This window comes from Sus scrofa, chromosome 17, assembly GCF_000003025.6.
Source record: "Sus scrofa isolate TJ Tabasco breed Duroc chromosome 17, Sscrofa11.1, whole genome shotgun sequence".
NCBI lineage: Eukaryota > Metazoa > Chordata > Mammalia > Artiodactyla > Suidae > Sus > Sus scrofa.
Window position 1 is genome coordinate 58,604,175 of NC_010459.5, and position 17,452 is coordinate 58,621,626.

At 47.8% G+C, this 17,452-nt stretch overlaps 1 protein-coding gene and 1 long non-coding RNA gene across 3 annotated transcripts in view; both read left to right on the plus strand.

Moving 5' to 3' along the window:
* The window catches only part of VAPB (VAMP associated protein B and C), a 50,177-nt gene that overhangs the window by 9,426 nt on the left and 23,299 nt on the right, over window positions 1-17,452 (plus strand).
* Window positions 2,669-17,450, plus strand: LOC110257417. Its single transcript, XR_002339983.1, has 3 exons — window positions 2,669-2,678; window positions 5,354-5,358; window positions 14,505-17,450. It is a non-coding gene; the product is annotated as an uncharacterized LOC110257417 (long non-coding RNA).

Here is a 17,452-nt window from a genome sequence, read left to right on the forward strand (position 1 = left end):
CAAAAGGAGGCTTCTGTTCCTCCCCTTGCTGTCACCCAGAGAGGGGCCCAGCCAGCCTCTCCACCCAGCTTGGATCTCCTCTTCTGCTGCATGAAGAGGCTTGGACGCAGTGCCGCTCGGTGTGCCTTCCGGCTCTGGGCTTGCGAACAGGGAAGTTCATTTTAGCTGAAGGAGAAGGATGGAGAGCCCCTTGAGGGCAGAAACTGGGGCTTGCGTTTCTCTGAGTACCTGCAGGGCTTTGTACTCGCGGGCTCTCAGATCTGTCTTTAGTGAGCCCTCTTGTTCTGCTTGAAAAGCTCTCTGTTCTGTAAACCTTTCCTTGGTATTCGTGGATATTCTCATCCAGTTCCAGTTTTTTCTGCGTCACCTCAAGCTCTGCACATTGTGTCTCACTCACATGTTGTGTTTACGTCTCCGTCTCCCTCTGTGTGCGCCTTCCTTACTGACTGCTTTGTCTTCAGCCGGAATGCAGGCTCCTGTAGGTTTTGTTTCTTTAGCTTTCCCAGTCGTAACTAAGAGCATGGGTTCTCTGCGTCCCCAGTAACCCCAGAGAGGGGAGCACCCAGCCTGCCTCAATCATCTTTTCAGTGTTTGGTGTGACCGTTCTAAATAGAAGCACACATAGGAGTAAAAACAGGGATTTGCTGAAAAACCAAAGGTTTGTCCTTGCGGAGACTTATTTGAATTCGCATTCTGTTGTTTGAATTGATTTGTTGGCATATAAACGTATCCTGATGGACTGCTCTGAAAATCTAAATCCGCGCTTTCTGACCTTTTTAAAGTCAGACACTGCTTTACTAATTGGATGAAGGAAAGCCATGAATCACTCCTTGGAGAATCTGCAGATACACTCTTTCAGAACTTCTCGGTAATTTGGGGACGGGAGCATCACAGTTTGCACTGGGTGCCTAGCTGACCTCTCCTCTTGCTCAGAATGTCCGAGGTAGAAGAAACATGAGGCGTCGTCTAGAGCCGTCCAGAAAACACTTGACTGTTCATTTGGGTCTCTTTATTTTATCTTATTGTATTCTTATGTATTTGTTTGTAATGACTGCCTTGGTAGCCTTTGCCCTTCAAAGAAAGGTTGGTTCTTGTTTTTTTTCTCCGTGCCTGATGCTGAGCACAGTGCCTGGCAGTTAGTCCACTTGAGCAAATACCCGAGTGTTATCTGCCTTTTTTCAAAAGAATAACTGGGGGGACCTCCCTTGTGGCTCAGCAGTAATGAACCTGACTTGTATCCATTAGGACTCGGGTTCCATCCCTGGCCTCGCTCAGTTGGGTGAAGGAGCTGGCATTGCCGTGAGCTGTGGTGTAGGTCGGCAGCTGCAGCTCCAATTTGACCCCTGGCCTGGGAACCTCCATATGCTGTGAGTGTGGCCCTAGAAAGCCAAAAAAAAAAAAAGAATAACTGGAAAGTTCCTTTGTGTTTCAGCAAGTTAAGGATCTGGTGTTGCCACAGCTGTGGCACAGGTTGCAACTGAGGTGTGGGTTCGGTCCCTGGCCCAGGAACTCCTACATGCCGTGGGTGTGGCCAAAAAAAGAAAAGGAATAACTCCTTTCTCAGTCCTGTATGCCCACTCTAGCTACTCCCTTCTCTTCCTCTGATCCCCTAAGCTTCTGGAGGTCTTCGTCTCCATCTGCTCACTGCCCGTTCACTCCTCAGGTCATTCATTACCCACGAGCCTCGTTACCATGCCCTCTTCTTAATGATTCTGCTCTGTGGCATTTGAGCCCTCTGCCAGCGTGCTGCCTGGCACTTCCCTTCACGCTTGTCCACGACGTTTGGCGTCCTGAGGATGGTGCCGGGGGCACAGGTGTCCCTCCCTCTTCTTCGTTTCTCAGTCCCCCCCCCCCCCCCCCCCCCCGTCCCTGGCTGTCTTTTTCCCGGTGGGCAGCTCTTCTGCCAGCACCTTGGTTTCTGACACTTGAAGGACCCTTGGCCTGACCTGAGCTCCGTAGGGGCCCCAGATGTCCTTATCACCACTCCCTTTTCTTTTTTCCTCCAAACTGCCTCTTCCTGCATATACACCTCCCTGAATGGTACCCATGCCTCACAGCTGATCAGCACCAGCTTGGAAAGCCCACGACTGAAATCTGCCCCTTCTTTCTGGTCCCCCCAACCCCCCACGACTAATAGTTTTTTCTGGCCTTCTCCCTACTGATGGTACGTTCAGAAATGCAGATCTCAGCTTGTCTCTGACTTGCTTGTGGTCTTTAAATGTCTCCCTCCTGCCAGAAGAACGAAGTTTAAATTCTTGAAGGAGACCTGGGAGATCGGTGCCTGTTGTCTTTCCTCAGGCTCTGCTCTAGCCTTTGATCCTCCGGCCCTTGAGCTTTTGCATGTGTTGCCTCCATCCCTCCTCCTGCCCCACGGCACCCTCCTTCACGTCTGTTTAACATTTTAAAGTGTAGTTGCTGTGCAGTGTGGCATCACTTTCTGCTGTACCTCCCTCACTGTTCGAGGTCACTTTCCCAACACGCTCCACCCACAGGGTATCTGTCCCCTGCGCTTACCACAGTGTGATCAGGTGTGTCTGGTGACTTGACGTCCTCCCCATTAATCAGCAAGGCCTTTGCCTTTTTCTGAACTGTGTCTTTTATCCCCCATCCCAGGGCTTAGCGCAGAGCACGGCACGAGGCGTCTTCTCAGGGAGTGCATGGTGTCTGGGTCTGAGCGTGTTGAGAGAAGTGAGACGGGCGAAGGAGAAAAAGGCTTTCTGTAGAAAGGAATGGTGAGACCCATCTCCATGGCCCGCTGTGTGCCGCTGCTGCGTGTGGACCCAGTGCCTTCTGCTCAGAAAGCGGCAAAAGGGTTTTCTACCAAGTGTCGGGCACTTGTCTCCCTTCTCCAGACTTATGTTTTCACTGTCCTCCCTTCCTGTTCAGAGACTTAGCACAGCCTCTTCATCGAGTGCTCTTCACCTGTTCCCTTTCTTGTTTCCCTTTTTTTTTTTTTTTGCTTTTTAGGGCTGCCCCCATGGCACATGGAGGTTCCCAGGCAAAGGGCTGAATCAGAGCTGTAGTTGCCGGCCCGCACCGCAGCCACAGCCACAGCCACGTGGGATCTGAGCCTTGTCTGCGACCTACACCACAGCTCATGGCAGCGCCAGATCCCTGATCTGCTGAGTGAGACCAGAGGACCAACCTGCGACCTCATGGTTACTAGTTGGATTCGTTTCCGCTGCAGATTCCCACCTGTTCCTTTTCTGTCACTTAGGGTATCCCGCGCCATCAGTCACCCTCTATTTCTGGTGACTCAAATGTCTCTTCTCCTTGATTCCTTCCCAGTGCCTGCAGACATGCTTGTTTCCCCTTCCTTTAAAAGAAACCCAAAGTCAAAAATCGCATTCCTCCAGATCTTCCCCTGCTTAAGTAAATGCCTGGTTTTACATTGCAACTGAATTTTGGAATCAGTGCATCTCAATTGCTGGTTTACATCTTCACCTTCCTCTTGATTCTCAGAGTTACCCCTCCCTGAAGCCCTTTTGTCTTTGGCTTTTCTGGTGGATGCCCGCCCCTTCGTCATGTCATCGTGTGCTGCGTGTTGACATTTCCCGAGCTTCTGTCCTCGGACTTCGCCATCTGACCGTCTCTCTGTTCTCTCATTAGTAATCCCTTCAGCTCTCACTTCTACGCAGAAAACTTCAAATCTCTATCTCCAAGCAGATCTTTTGATCGCTGGGCTGGCTGAAAACATCTCGGATCCAGCCTATTCCGTGCTGCATTCATGATTTATGCTCTTGTTCCCATTGGCTGTGTCTTTCCTGTCTTGGGAATGGCCCTCGCACCTGGCTCACCCAGCCGAAAGCCCTGACCTCCTCTCTCACAGCCCCTGCCACACCTCTCACACCTAGTCTGTCCCTTTGCTCCTCTTTATCCCCACCGCCCTGGCCTGCGTGGAGCCCCCTCTGTCTTCAGGAGCACTGCCCTGTGGCCTGACTCCTGATCTCTGATTTACGCTTACTTCCTTCTCTCTTCAAGGGATCCTGGATACAGTTTCAGAGTTATTTTTCTGAAATTGAAATCAACCATGTCCTTTCTTTGTTTTAAAGCATTCCTTGGTTCCCTCAATCCTACAGGTTAATGTTCAGAATTCTTAAGCCAGCATCACAGCCTTTCAAAATTGGGCCGCACTTTTTTATTTTTAAAACAAACTCAGTTTTTATTCTCCATTTTAAAACAATTAAAATATTTATGAGCTGTTTAGAATAACAAATGCTCTGACACACAGAGACATGCATGAGTATGCATATTCTTACACCTGATTTCTATTGCATGTGCGTAGAGGCAGTGAATACTCTTCAGAACCCATGGGGAGAAAAGGGAAGCCCATTTTCCTTTCTCATACCTACCTTCCTAGAATCATTTTTTTATGTTCTTCCTTTCATTTCCTCCTGCAGCGCTCATTGCCAGACTTGTGGGGGTTTAAGGTTTTACAGCTTATTTTTATTTCAACATAAGGTTTTAAAAAGCATAAGCAGAAGTTTCTATTGTGGCTCAGTGGGAATCTGATTAGTATCCATGAGGTTGCGGGTTCTCTCCCTGGCCTCGCTCAGTGACTGAAGGATCTGGTGTTGCCGTGAGCTGTGGGATAGGTCGCAGACACTGCTCGGATCCTGCGTTGCTGTGGCGGTGGTATAGGCTGGTGACTGCAGCTCCGATTGGACCCCTAGCCTGGGAACCTGCATATGCCATGGGTGTGATCCTAAAAAGACAAACAGCAACAGCAACAACAACAACAACAAAAACCAGTAAAAAAGCATAAACAGATGTGGTTTCCCCCATTTCTCAGTTCCTTCCTTCCCTCAGCCCCTTCTGCTGTGGTCATTGGGTCTCCCTCCCAAAGGCCCCTTGCACTTTGACCGGCACACACCGGGCTGACGCCAGGTGGAAATGCACCTTCCTCTGTCTTCACTCTCTGGGACTCAGTGTTCAACTCCCTGCCCCGCTGTGTTTCCACAGAACGCCGTGTTTTAGCTTTGACACCGTAGTCGGTGCAGCAAGAGGCAGCACTCAACCCACAGATAGAAGAGTGTGAACCACGGGCCAGCCCTGTGGCTGCGAACCCGAGACCTGCTCCCTAAAGGTCACAGGACCTGGTGAAGCGTTTGCTGCTCTGTGCCTCAGATACTTCACTGTGGCCTCTGTGTCAGGAGGATTAGGTGCGTTAACACATGGAAAGTGCTTGGAACAGACCTGTTAAGTGTTAACTGAGGTCACTGTCGTTTGATAGTTTTTTTCTGAGGTAGATCATTCCAGAGCCTCAATCCTAGAGATTCTTCTTCCCGAGTTCTGGATGGGTCCTGGGGTGGCTCTCCAAATGTATTTGCTGTCTTTTCAGGGTTCTGGGCAGGCGCAGTGGTGTCATCTTCCGAGCTCGAGGGCCTAGCACAGTAAGCCATCAGTTTCTTATTGAATGCCTGCAGTGTGCTAAATACTGTTCTGGATACTTGAGAGACCGAGGTGAAAAAACTGACAAAACCTTTGCCTTGGGATCCCGTTGTGGCTCATCAGTAACAAATCTGACTAGTATCCATGAGGTTGCGGGTTCGATCCCTGGCCCCGATCTGTGGGTTAAGGATCCGGTGTTGCTGTGAGCTGTGGTGCAGGTTGCAGATGGGACTCGGATCCAGTGCTGCTGTGGCTGTGGTGTTGGCTGGTGGCTACAGCTCCAGTTCAACCCCTCACCTGGGAACCTCCAAATGCCTCAGGTAAGGCCCTAAAAAGGCAGCAAAACAAAACAAAGGACCTTTGCCTTATGGCGCTCATCTTCTAGTGGGGAAGACAGGCACTGAATAAAAGAGAATGAAATGTATATAACGTGGTACAGGATAGTAGTAGGGGCCAAGGGGGTGGGGGTGGCAGACACAGGATAAAGGGGTTTGGGAGTAGGTTCTGTTTTGAAGAGGGTAACTCAGGGATGCTGAGTTCCTGAGAAGGTGATATTGGAACTGAGACTGGCATATAAGCCGTGTACCCCTTTGGGGGATACCATTCCAGACAGAGGGAAGGGCAAGTGCCAGGCCCCCAGGGGGCTGTGAGCTTGGCGCACTCAAGGAGCAGCGGGGCCCTTGTGCCTGCAGCGAGTGCTGAACTGGTGCAGTGGGAGCTGGGCTCCCAGAGGAAGGGAGGGAGGCCTCGCTGGTGGGTGGGCCGCAGGAGGGACTTTGGATTTTGTTGTGAGATGGGAAGTTATGGAGAATTCTGAGCAGGAGTCTTTCTGTAAGACCATGGATGGTGTGGGGAGCCTAGGCTGTGGGAGGTGTGTGGGTGGTGGTATGTGTAGAAGCCATAAAGCTGCTACAGTTATTCATCCTCTGTTCGTCTGTCCATCCGTCTGTCCACCCATCCATCCATAATCCTTAGCGTTATCCCTAATCCAGGCCAAGACACTGTGGCTTGGACCAGCGTGGTGGTGGTGGAGAAAATGGAACGAGAAATGCTTAGATTCCAGATCTCTTGCAGGGCGAGCTGGCCGGTAGGTGGGTGAAATGTGGAGTAGGAGAGGGAGTGGACACTCAGGCAACTGCTTTTGGCCCAAGCATTTTGGTGAACGGCCATTTCTTTTGCTGAGATGGGACGTGGTGGGCTTGAGGGAGGGGAGTGGGTCTCTGCTGTTTGGCCACTGAGATGCTTAGACCACTTGCAGGTGGAGATTGGGGAGAAGGTCAGGCTGTGGATGTAAATTTGGCAATCACCAGTTTACCGTTGGGACAGAATATAGGAAGGAATGATTTTTTCTAACTCAGAGCTCAGGTAAGCCTCCCCAGGAGAGAAGGCACTTGAGCGACACTTTGGAGAATGAGCGTGATTTCCAAAGGCAGAGAAGGAGGAAAGTGGGAGATACTGTTCCTCCAAGACTCACAGCCCTTTTCTCTGGCCTCGCGTTGAATTGGTTTAAGAAGCTGCTGACCTAGTTGATAATCTGTTTTCATGGGTGTGGCCGCCGAGGCTCTCTGTTGAAAGGGAAACCAGAGCAGATCACCCCCTAACGGCTAAACCATGGGCTGCTGTTCCTCGTTGTTCACAAACTGAAGATTCCGATTGGACCATAGAGGTGCGGATTGCGGGATATGTTTTAGCGGCACCCCGCCGCGCGTCTGCTGTGAATTGAGGTGTGTTGATTTCAGTGTGGAGCCTTCTCACGTGCTGTCTGTCATCTCCCCTAAAGGTTGGACTTTGGGGGGACATTTTTACTCGCGCCCATACGCTTTAGGCCCTTGACTCTAATTTTGCTCGTTTATAACGCCGTCAAGTTACAACCACAACTGCGGCCACGAGAAATCGGAGCCCCTTGCTCTCCACACACTCGCAGCCCTCCTTTGGGCATAACATCTGTCTTGATTCCTCCTGTGCTGTGTGAAAGAAAATGAGTCCTGTTTCCCATTCTCCTGTTTGGGTAGAACTTCACTTGGAGTAGGATATTATCTTTTTGTTTATTTTCATGATCACTCTAATCACAGATTTTGTTATTCTAAATAGAGAGAAATTACTAGATGCTTGTTAGTCAATGGGACAAAAATTGTGCATTGAAAAAAATCCAATTTTTCAAATAGTCCAAGATCCTTTTAGAAGTAAGAGAAGATTCGTACTAGTCAGGTGTGCCATTACCTTAAAATAATCTTCGTCTCAGGCTACCGTAATCTGTCTTGGTGCTGGGTAGAGGTAGAATGTACAAAGCTTCAGCTCTTAACAATACTTTTAGCCATTTTTCTAGTGAGGAAAAAAAGTGCTGCATTAATGAAAAATAATATAGTATATATCTCTCGATGGGTTAATGTCTCTAGTCTTCAAAGTTCTTACAGTCGATTTTGTCGCAGTTTCAGGTTTGGGTCTTTATTTTAAATGAACGAGACCACTGCTATTCTAGACATGTTTTAAGTGATAAGCTTGATTTTTATAAAAATTGCACAAGAATGGCTACTGGTGTAGATACATTGGTTTTTGACAGCTCCACAGTTCCGGATTCTGCAGGGCATTCTGGCAAGAAGAGAGTTCTCTCAGGACATTGTCTGGGTGTCACGTAAACTACAGCTTTCTTTATGTGGGAAAAAAGTAAATATAGATAGTGGAATAAACACCAACATACAGAGTCACCAAATGTTACTAATTTGTTCGATTTGCTTTCAAGTTTTTCTCTAACACACACCCTGAGAGTCTCAAGACACGTCTGCCTCCACACCTGCCATCCCGTCCCGCTCCTCCCCGTGTCCCTCGCCAGACAAGCCGACCGTGGACGATGGCCATTTTAATGTGGCGGCACGGTGTGTGTTTCACTCGACATGCCTTTGAGACCCTCTGTTGTGGAAACGCGGGTCTCTCTAGTTCCTTCTTTTCGGTCGTAGAGTAGTCCTTCCTCAGAGCCCAGCACATTTGTTTTGCTGAGTAATGATGGCTTATGTATTCTGCGTGCCTGGGAACACAGCTGCAAAGATCCTCTCGCTTCTCCGGCTGTTCCCTGCCGTCGAGCTTTATGTCTTTTGCAGGTGGCTTCCCTGGGTTTGCTCTTAGTCTTCCGGAGTTCTCTTACCTGCTGCTGAATTCTTACCCTGCCGTGGGTGCCTTGAGGTCTAGGTTTCCCTCGCATGGAGTTGGTGGGAGACAGTGTTCTTTCTTTTTGCTCCAAAGGAGCTGGGGAACTAGTGAGTTGAATAAGCAGCCCTAAATTTAAAGTTCGTGTAGTTTATTTCAGTCAAGCCGGCTTCTAGTGTGCCTTTCTTTGATGGCACCATTAGTGAGTATTCTTGGTTTTGATTTCTCCTGCTATAATAATGGGTGGGATATTTCTCAGCAGCTGGCTGACTCCCAAGTATAGCAGGTAGGTTACTTTATTAATTTAGAACACTTTACATTCTCAGATTTCTTTTGGAAAGTTAGGCGTGCGTGTAGTATTCTTTATGTGTGGTTCTTTCAAAATAGGAGATTTAAGGCTTTCTGCTAAAATATTGGAATCCAGTATCTGCTGTTAAAGACACATTGATTACCAAGTTTTAATTGTGTTTCTAAAGCATTGATTTAATGTGTGAACAAAGAGTGAAATAAAAAAAAAATAGATTAAGAAAGAATCATCTCCCAGTGTCCTAACTCTTGGATTCATGGTTAGAGGGGGCAATTATAAACAAAATGATCATAGAATAATACTGATGAGGCCTCATTGACACAAACGAATGTTTTTAATACCTCCAAGCTGTGTATGAACAGCACAGGTACGTCATGGCAACAGATCCACGTTACGGAGCAGGCCTCTGTTTATAGGACACGTGTCTGAATCACCTCGTACCGCCTCTGAGGACGTCTGACGTCCGCTCGTGCTGCACACACTTAGGGAGCTTTTACCATGTGTGTCTCACGGTTCTTGGCTCAGAGCCTCCAGTGGTGAATCATGTGGAGGTCACTCTAGGTGGGAGACCTCCGGGAAGGGAACACGCGAAATTCCAGTTGATGGTACGTGCCCTGTGGAAGATGAAAGGGGGTCACTGCTGCAGGAGGAGCAGCGGGGCCTCCGTATCCCTTCCTGCAGACCTGGTGGCGCAGACAGGAGGGCGCGCGCAGGAAGAGGAGAAGCACTTCGCATCACGTGGACAGGTGGCGTGGCCGCGCACGCCTTCATTCAGCGTTCAGCGTGCGCCATGGAACATCTGCCTGTGTCTGGAAGTGATCTGGGGCAGCTGAGGACCAGCAGTGCACGAGACAGACAGAAAAGTTTGTGTTCATGGAGTTTCTGTTCCAAAAGGGGAGGACGGACATAAATGTGGAAAATAATGTGAGGATTTGGTGCATTGCGGATGGGTAGGCAAAGCGGGAAGCAGGTGGGTACCTGTAATGAAAATGGACTGGCAGAGGGTAAATTTTCAAGACATCTGCACGAGACCCAGCAGATTGTTGCTTCATCTTGTCCGTTCCCTCCCCCCAATTCGACATACCTTTCCCTTACCAGAATCTGTTGCATTGAAACCTGAAGCATAATTTTATTGTCTTAACAAAATCCATCATCAGTCCTAGGCTTCTAGAGACAGATTATTACCTTCCCAGAAGGTAATCTTTTCAGAGCTGAAGTGAAACATGGTACCGTGTTTTTTTGGAAGGGTTGAAGGAGAGAGAGATGTGGTCCCTAAACTGGGCTTGCAGGAGTATAAAATCCTACAGCTGTTTTTATGCGGAGTGGAAAAAGCTTTAAGTTTATATCTGGAAAGCTGAGCCCTGATAGATTATATATCAAATTGGTATATAACTCATTTGGTAGCACATGGTTTGAGTTGCAAAGTATCGTAGCTACATCAGCAGAAATACTGCAAAGGAAGGATATCAGAATTCGGTGACCTCCAGAAAAAGGAAGAAAAACGAAACAAAGCCGTCTTTATTCATTTATATATATGTATATGTGTTCATTTATGTATACACTCTACATTAAAATCAGTATTTAATGTCCAAAAATTTGGGAGGGGTGCCGCCAAAAGTGAAGTAATGTGAAAGCCAAGTACTTTTTTACCTTTGTTTTTGAAAGGAAGAAAGACTTTATTTTTTAGAGCTGCTTTAGGTTCGCGGCAAAAGCGAGCAGAAAGTAGGGTGGGTCCCCAAATGCCCATGTCCCCACATGTGCGCAGACTCCTCTGCCGTCAACACCCCGCCAGGTGGCACATTTATTACCACTCATGAACCCGCCTTGACGTCACTGTCCTCAGAGTGCCCCTCAGGGCGTGGCCTCCGTGTCGGACAGTTTGTGGGTTTTGATAAATGCATGATGCCGTGTTCCTACCGTTGTAATATTGTCCGGAATAGTTTCACTGCCCTGGCAGCCCTCTGCACTCACGCTCTTCGCCCTCTCCTTCCTCCCTGCCCTCTCGACCCCTGGCAGCCACTGTCTCTATAGTTTTGCCATTTCCAGAATGTTATAAAATTGGCATTATAAAGGATCTAGTCTTTTCAAATGGGCTTCTTTACCTTAGCAACATGCATGTAAGATTCCTTCGTGCCTGAATTTTCATGGTGTGGTAACCATTTTCGTGCCTAATGGTATCCCGTTGTCTGTAGGTACCAGTTCATTTACCTGCTAAAGGACGTCATGATTGCTCTCATGTTTTGACAGTGTGAATCGTTCCCATAAATATCGGGGTGCAGGTTTTTGTGTGGACATGGTGTTTCACCTCCTTTGGGTGAATACCAAGGAGTATGATTGCTGAAATGTGTGAAAAGACAGTATTAGAGGGTTTTTTGGGTTTTTTAATTGTGACAACCAAACTGTCATCCCAAGTTTCATACCATTTTGCGTTCCCACTAGCGAGGAATGAGAACTTTTGCTCCACGTCCTTGCCAGCGTTTGATGATGTTTGCGTGGTAAAATTTGGCCATTTTGGTAAGTGCCTGTCAAGTGTAATACCAGCTGCATTGTTGCATTGCTGTTTGAACGTGCAGTTTCCTAATGACATATGTTGAACATCTTTTCATGTGTTTATTTTTGTCATCTGTGTATCTTCTTTTCCATCTGTATATCTTCTTGGCTGAGGTGTCTGTTCAGATCTTTTGCCCATTTTTAAAATTGGGTGGTTCATTTTCTTACTGTCGAGTTTTAAGTGTTCTTTGTGTATTTGGGATGACAGTCCTTTATTTAATGTTTCTTTCACAAATGTTTTCTCCCAGTCTTTGGCTTGCTTGTCTTCTCATTCACCTTAGCAGAGCAAACATTTTTAAGTTTAATGAAGTCCAGCTTATCAGTTTCTTGTTTTTGTTTTTTTTTCTTTTTAGGGCCGCGCCTGAGGCATATGGAGGTTCCCAGGCTAGGGGTCAAATCAGAGCTGCAGCTGCTGACCTACACCACAGCCACAGCAACGCCAGATCCAAGCCATGTCTGGGACCTACACCACAGCTCACAGCAATGCCGGGTCCTTAACCACTGAGCAAGGCCAGTGATCAAACCCGCATGCTCATGGATGCTAGTTGGGTTTGTAACCCACTGAACCACAACAGGAACTCCCTCAGTTATTTATTTATTTATTTTCCATGGATTGTGCCATCTGCGTTATAGCTGAAAAGTCATCGCCAAACCCAAGGTTATCTAGATATTATGTTACCTTCCAGGATTCGTATAGTTTTATGTGTGCGAATGTATGTATATATATGTGTATGTGTGTGTTTGTGTGTATCTGTCTGTCTTTATTTTCTTGTTGAATTAAATTACTGAGCAAAAATCGTAACCCTTGAATTGTGCCTGTGATGTACAAATGAGGTGACAGGATATGCTTGAAGTTACATAGTTAAGTAAGGTCAAGACTGAATTTTGAGTTCACCTGGATTTTTCCCTGTCACTTCTTAGAGTCACCGGGACCTGAATACTTAAGTTATTCTTTTGTAAAAATGGTCATTTGCATTTCCTGAAAAGGAAGCGTTTTGTTACAGTCTTTTCCTCCCTAGATCTCAGAATAGGCGATGACGAGACAGAAGTACTTAAACCATGCATAGCTTGGTAAAATGTTTAAAGACTTAATGGAATTCGTGTTCCGCAAAATGCTCTCTTGATTGATAAGTTTATGCAGCCACTTTTGATGAAATATTCAGTATCTGGAGCCCGATGCCTTAACCACGGGGAGGTTTGCTGGATGGTGACCTTCTTCCCTGACCCTTAAACCAGTGCCTTCTCGTGCCAAGGCGCTGTTTCGGTGAGTATGACGGAAAAATTAACCACTCCTCCTTTTTCTTTTAATGCTGTGCGTGTTGCTACTGGCATTGTATTATTGGCTTTCTAAGACGGGTCAATTCTAGAGCTTCTTACTGTCTTAAAATACACACGTTAAGATGACAGTCAGCCAGACCTGGATGGAGGGAGGAGGTGAAACTGTGCTCGGTTTTCTCTTACACGTTGTAGAGCCTGTCAAGAAATTACAGTCAAGTGAGTTAATGCTATTCATGAGCATCTGTCAAACTCACACAATTTTCATAGATGAGTACGCATAATACAGGGCGTGAAGACCATTGTACACATTGTTAAAAAGGAGAAAAAGGAAGATTTTAGGACCATTCCTGATTTCTCCCCAAATCGCAGTTTCATTTTTTTGACCCCTTAGTTTACATTTTAGATGTTAATTCCTAAAATAAATACAGGATAAATATCTGAAGTAAAGAATACAAGACTAGAGAGAAAAATGATTAAAACGATGTGCTGCGCTTCTAGAGACACCAAATCTTTTTTTTTTTTCTTTTCAATCTCTTGAAAGAAAAAAGTCTTAACTTTTGAACTGGATTTCATGTGTAAAATTGACACTGCACTCTGTAAGTGATGTTTAAATTCATTGTTGATATATTTGCATGTTGGTATAGTAAAATCCCATTTTTTACATAATGCTTTAATGGAAATGGCAGTTTTATGAAATGAAAGTGACTAGTAAAAATCTGAATGGTGCTCATAAGCCCTTATATCATTTTTATTGAGGTTTTTGTATATTCCAATTCATTAATACAGGGGAAAAGGAGAACCACTGACATGGTTTATTTGCTATAATTACTCAAATTGAATAGAATTTATTTTCAATAAAATTCTTAGAGTAAATCGCCCAGGGTGGGGAGAGAGGGTTGGCCCATGTTTTACAAAATGTCTTGATTTTTACTCATGAGACTTTGCTGTTTTATCACTGATGCTTTTCACTTTGTATATATTTTTATTTTCATTTCCTCCAAATTTTTAGGAATAAAACCCTACATAAGCCCAAGATATTTCCAACACTTAAAAGCTCAGGATTGAGTGTATCTGGGATATTTATTTTATTCTGCTTATTACTACAAATACTGTTTGTCTTTTAAGAGTTTAAACTACTTTTTAGGTGATTCATATAGGTTGAAATACTATTTAGATTGTATGTAACATACTAACTGGTGGAATTTCCAAAACTAGATTAGCGTTTACAGTTAAATGTGGCTTATTTTTGTGGAATACCTAGAAGAAAAGGGTCAACGCAGAGAATAAACACACTTAAACTTATCCGGCCCCCACACAGACGCACAGACACACCTCATGAAGCAGGGTGAGTGAGGAGGAAGAGGCAGGAGAAATGGAGTTGGAAACAGGTATTCTCAGTTTCATCACAGTGAAATCTTGCCAGCACCCCTGTTTTCTGCTCTTGGTATCCTTCAGACCACTTAGAGAAATCTGTTTTTTGCATGTGTTTGTGGGGCATTACGAATTCTTGGCGTTTTGATCCGAAGATGCTCCCATGTTCTTGAGACGGGGGCTTGTTGAGACAGGTAGCTTTAAGGTACGCCGGAGAGCCTTACGGCCTGATAGCGTATGAGGCCCCTTCAGACGGTCGGTGGGCGAGAGCACGGTTTTCTCCCGTAGGCGTCCTAGTTGAAAGCGCACCCATTTTCAGGTCTCCCACGCTTTGTGTCTTTGCGCCCGGCATTGGGGGGCCATTTGAGCTGGAGCTGTGCTCACGTGGCATCCTTGTGACGGGCACCGTCTACGTGAGGGCTGGGGGATGTGTGGGGGTGGTCACGCGCGTGTAGGTTTGTCTGAGCGTGCGCAGGTGCACATGTGTAATTGTGTTCTTTGATTCCAGAAAAGCAGAGTGGTGTTTAGCTGTTCTGTTCTCTTTTGCCATCGCCGAAGTGATAGCCACCCTAGGCAGGCAGAGGCTTAATGGGAGACCAGACCTTCTCCATCTGCATTCTGCGTCGGTCTGCAGTGTTGGGGCGAGGAGCAGCGTGGAGTCCTGGAGAGCTGCTGCCTCCGTAATTCCACAGAGACCGCCTCAGCCCCTGTCCTGTTTCTCCCTAAGGCCAAAAGCTTGATACAGGGTGGAGTGTGCTTGGCACCTGGCTTTCCCTCGCTGTGGTTGAAAATCCTCTTGGGGCTCAGGGTACCTCCCCTCCTGGGTAAGCTTCTAGTGCTCTGGAAGGCAATGGCTTAGTGTGTGGAGAGAGGGCTGCGTGTGCTGGAATCAGCCCGTGAGCTCAGAGACCTGGCCTTTCCCACATCTGGCCACCGTTGCACCTACAAAGTGCCTCCCTCCCGTGGCTTCCAGCTTGACTCCCAGAGAGCCAGAGGCAGGGCTTATTGGAAAGGTAAGCAAATGGGGAACCTCCCCTTAGGTGTCTTTGCTCAAAGAAGGGGAATAGCTTTTAGTATAAGAAACGACAAAACAGTAGATAGCCCAGCAGCATAGGTGTTCCTGCGGCAGTGTGGCGTATGCCTTCTAAAATCACCTTCTTACACAGAGAGGCACGGTACAAGCCTCAGGACTTAGAGGAACAGCAAACGAGGTTAGGTGCCTAACACGCGAAAACTTTGTTGGTCTCACACACAAAGATCGGAGCCTAATAAACATAGAAGCCCAGTTTTACACACATTAAATGGGTAGGACATATGTGACTATTACAATAAATATGGCGCTTTACCTTGAAGAAGACCCGACGGTTGCCTGTAGAAGTGGGCACTGGAGGAGCCGCAGCCTGTGAGGTGGAGGAAGGCGGGTTACCTGAACTCGCCGGCAAGGTTGGCATCCCCAGGTGTGGGTGGGCGTGGCTCCTTCCCACGTGGTGAACTGAGGCAGCTGGTAGGTGGTTGGGACGTGTGCAGTTGTGTGTTTGTGTACTTCTCTGCCACCCGGTTCATCTGGATGCAGTTTTCTGTGTTCATTTAGCGTTTCTTGCAGACAGAATCACACATAAGCAAATGTGAAATTCATTTTATGCTCAGATTGTCCTCCTAATGTGCACATCAATCACATTGGAACAGATGCACGTTTTCAAAATAAGCTTTCTAGCAGAACTGGCACCAGTTTATTTTATTTTGGAATTGAGTCCCTTTTCCTTTCTTCCTGTTCACCCTTATTGATTTCTTAATTTATATTTGTTAAGCCCATATCAGATTGATTTTTCATACCCCAAGCACCTCTGAAGGCAAGAGAGCGGCCTGAGAGCGGCCTGAGGTCTCGCCAGCGGTTCTCCACGCGGAGGTTTCCTCCTTGGCGAAGGAGGAAGCCCGTCTGGCTATCTCTCAAAATCCGTCCCCCACACACCCCTGTACCTGTTGCCAGTACCAGGCACGGAAACGGGCAAAATATCATCCTTCTCCTTGGCGTCTTGAGCGAGGCCCAGATTTAAATGGCTTTATTGCGGTTCTTCTTAGGGAGCAGGTGACCCAGCGCTGGGTGTTCTTGGTTTGTGAGCAGAGGAGCACAGCCCTCCGCGTCCCGCTTCGCAGTTCCCTGCGAGTGTGAGGGTGGGAGGAAGGCGCCTGCCGGGCAAGACCCAGGCGTCCTTGATGGACAGTGCGAGCAGGGCTGCAGAGGACCTCGGAGGTGTGGTGCTTCAGCCGTTGCGGCTGCCGCCGCGGTGAGCACCAGCGGCCAGGCGTCACCGGCACGAGGAAGAAGCGCAGGTGTCCGAGCTGTGTGACTAGGACCCGTTTGGGTTACCTCCCCCGCCCACGCGTGTATGCACTGCTCGTGCGAGAGGGACGTGAGGAGCGGACCCGTCCGCAGGTGTCTGCTTGTGTAAAAGCCCGGAGGAGGTGGAGGGCCTCCCGCAGTTGCTGCCAGTTACCTCAGGGGACAGGGAGCACTTACTAACCTCCTCTTTATACATCTTTTATTGTTTGGCTTGTTTTAAGAAGCATGTTTTACTTTTTTAATTAAAGAAATCTAATAAAGTAGAAAATGAATAAATAATAATAATAAAAAATACCTTCAGGGCCCTGAGCTTTGTTTCCGTCTCCCCAGCAGCCTGGGTCGTTAAAACCGAATGTGGTGTCCCGGGTGTGGGCCGCCCAGCAGACCTCTGCCCTTGCTGTAGCCTAAGATGACAGGAACTCTTCCGTAGCAACGCTGTATTGTTGGGGGGGGGGGGGCGTCTAACCATTTACACCTCAAAATCTTTCTTGCGTCTGCTGCTGTCGGCGCACTCTGCCTTTGGTAAGCACTTTGGACCCAAGTCTAGACCTTTCCGTTCTCTGGCTGGATTCCATCTCGTTGTGGAAATCAGGGCTCAGCGTAAGTCAGGAACTGGCCTTGGATGCAGGCTCTCTAGTCATGGGTCCTGACGGCCACGGACGAGCATGAAAACTAGCGTGGCCACGCACAGGTCGCGAGTCCTCCTGCGCCTCGGTGTCTCTGTCTGGCACCGGTCCTACAGTTGTGAGGCTTCAAGGCGATGCCATGTGCTAGAAGGCTTATTACTGGGTTAGGTGCTGGGTGGCAGGCGTGGCAAGAAGGTGGCGAATTTTGGCTGTTCCTCTTAGTGTGTCAGCCCCAGCTCAGCTCTCCTGTCCATCACGATGGGATGCTTTTGGGTCTAGAATCAGCCTTTCACCGCATTCCATCTCCCTCCTGACTGGAGCATCGGGCAGGCAGCCCCTGAGACGGTCCCCGTGGCCCCATCGGGCGGCCCCCGCAACGGTCCCCGTGGCCCCATCGGGCGGCCCCCGCGACGGTCCCCGTGGCCCCATCGGTCTCTGTCTGCTTCC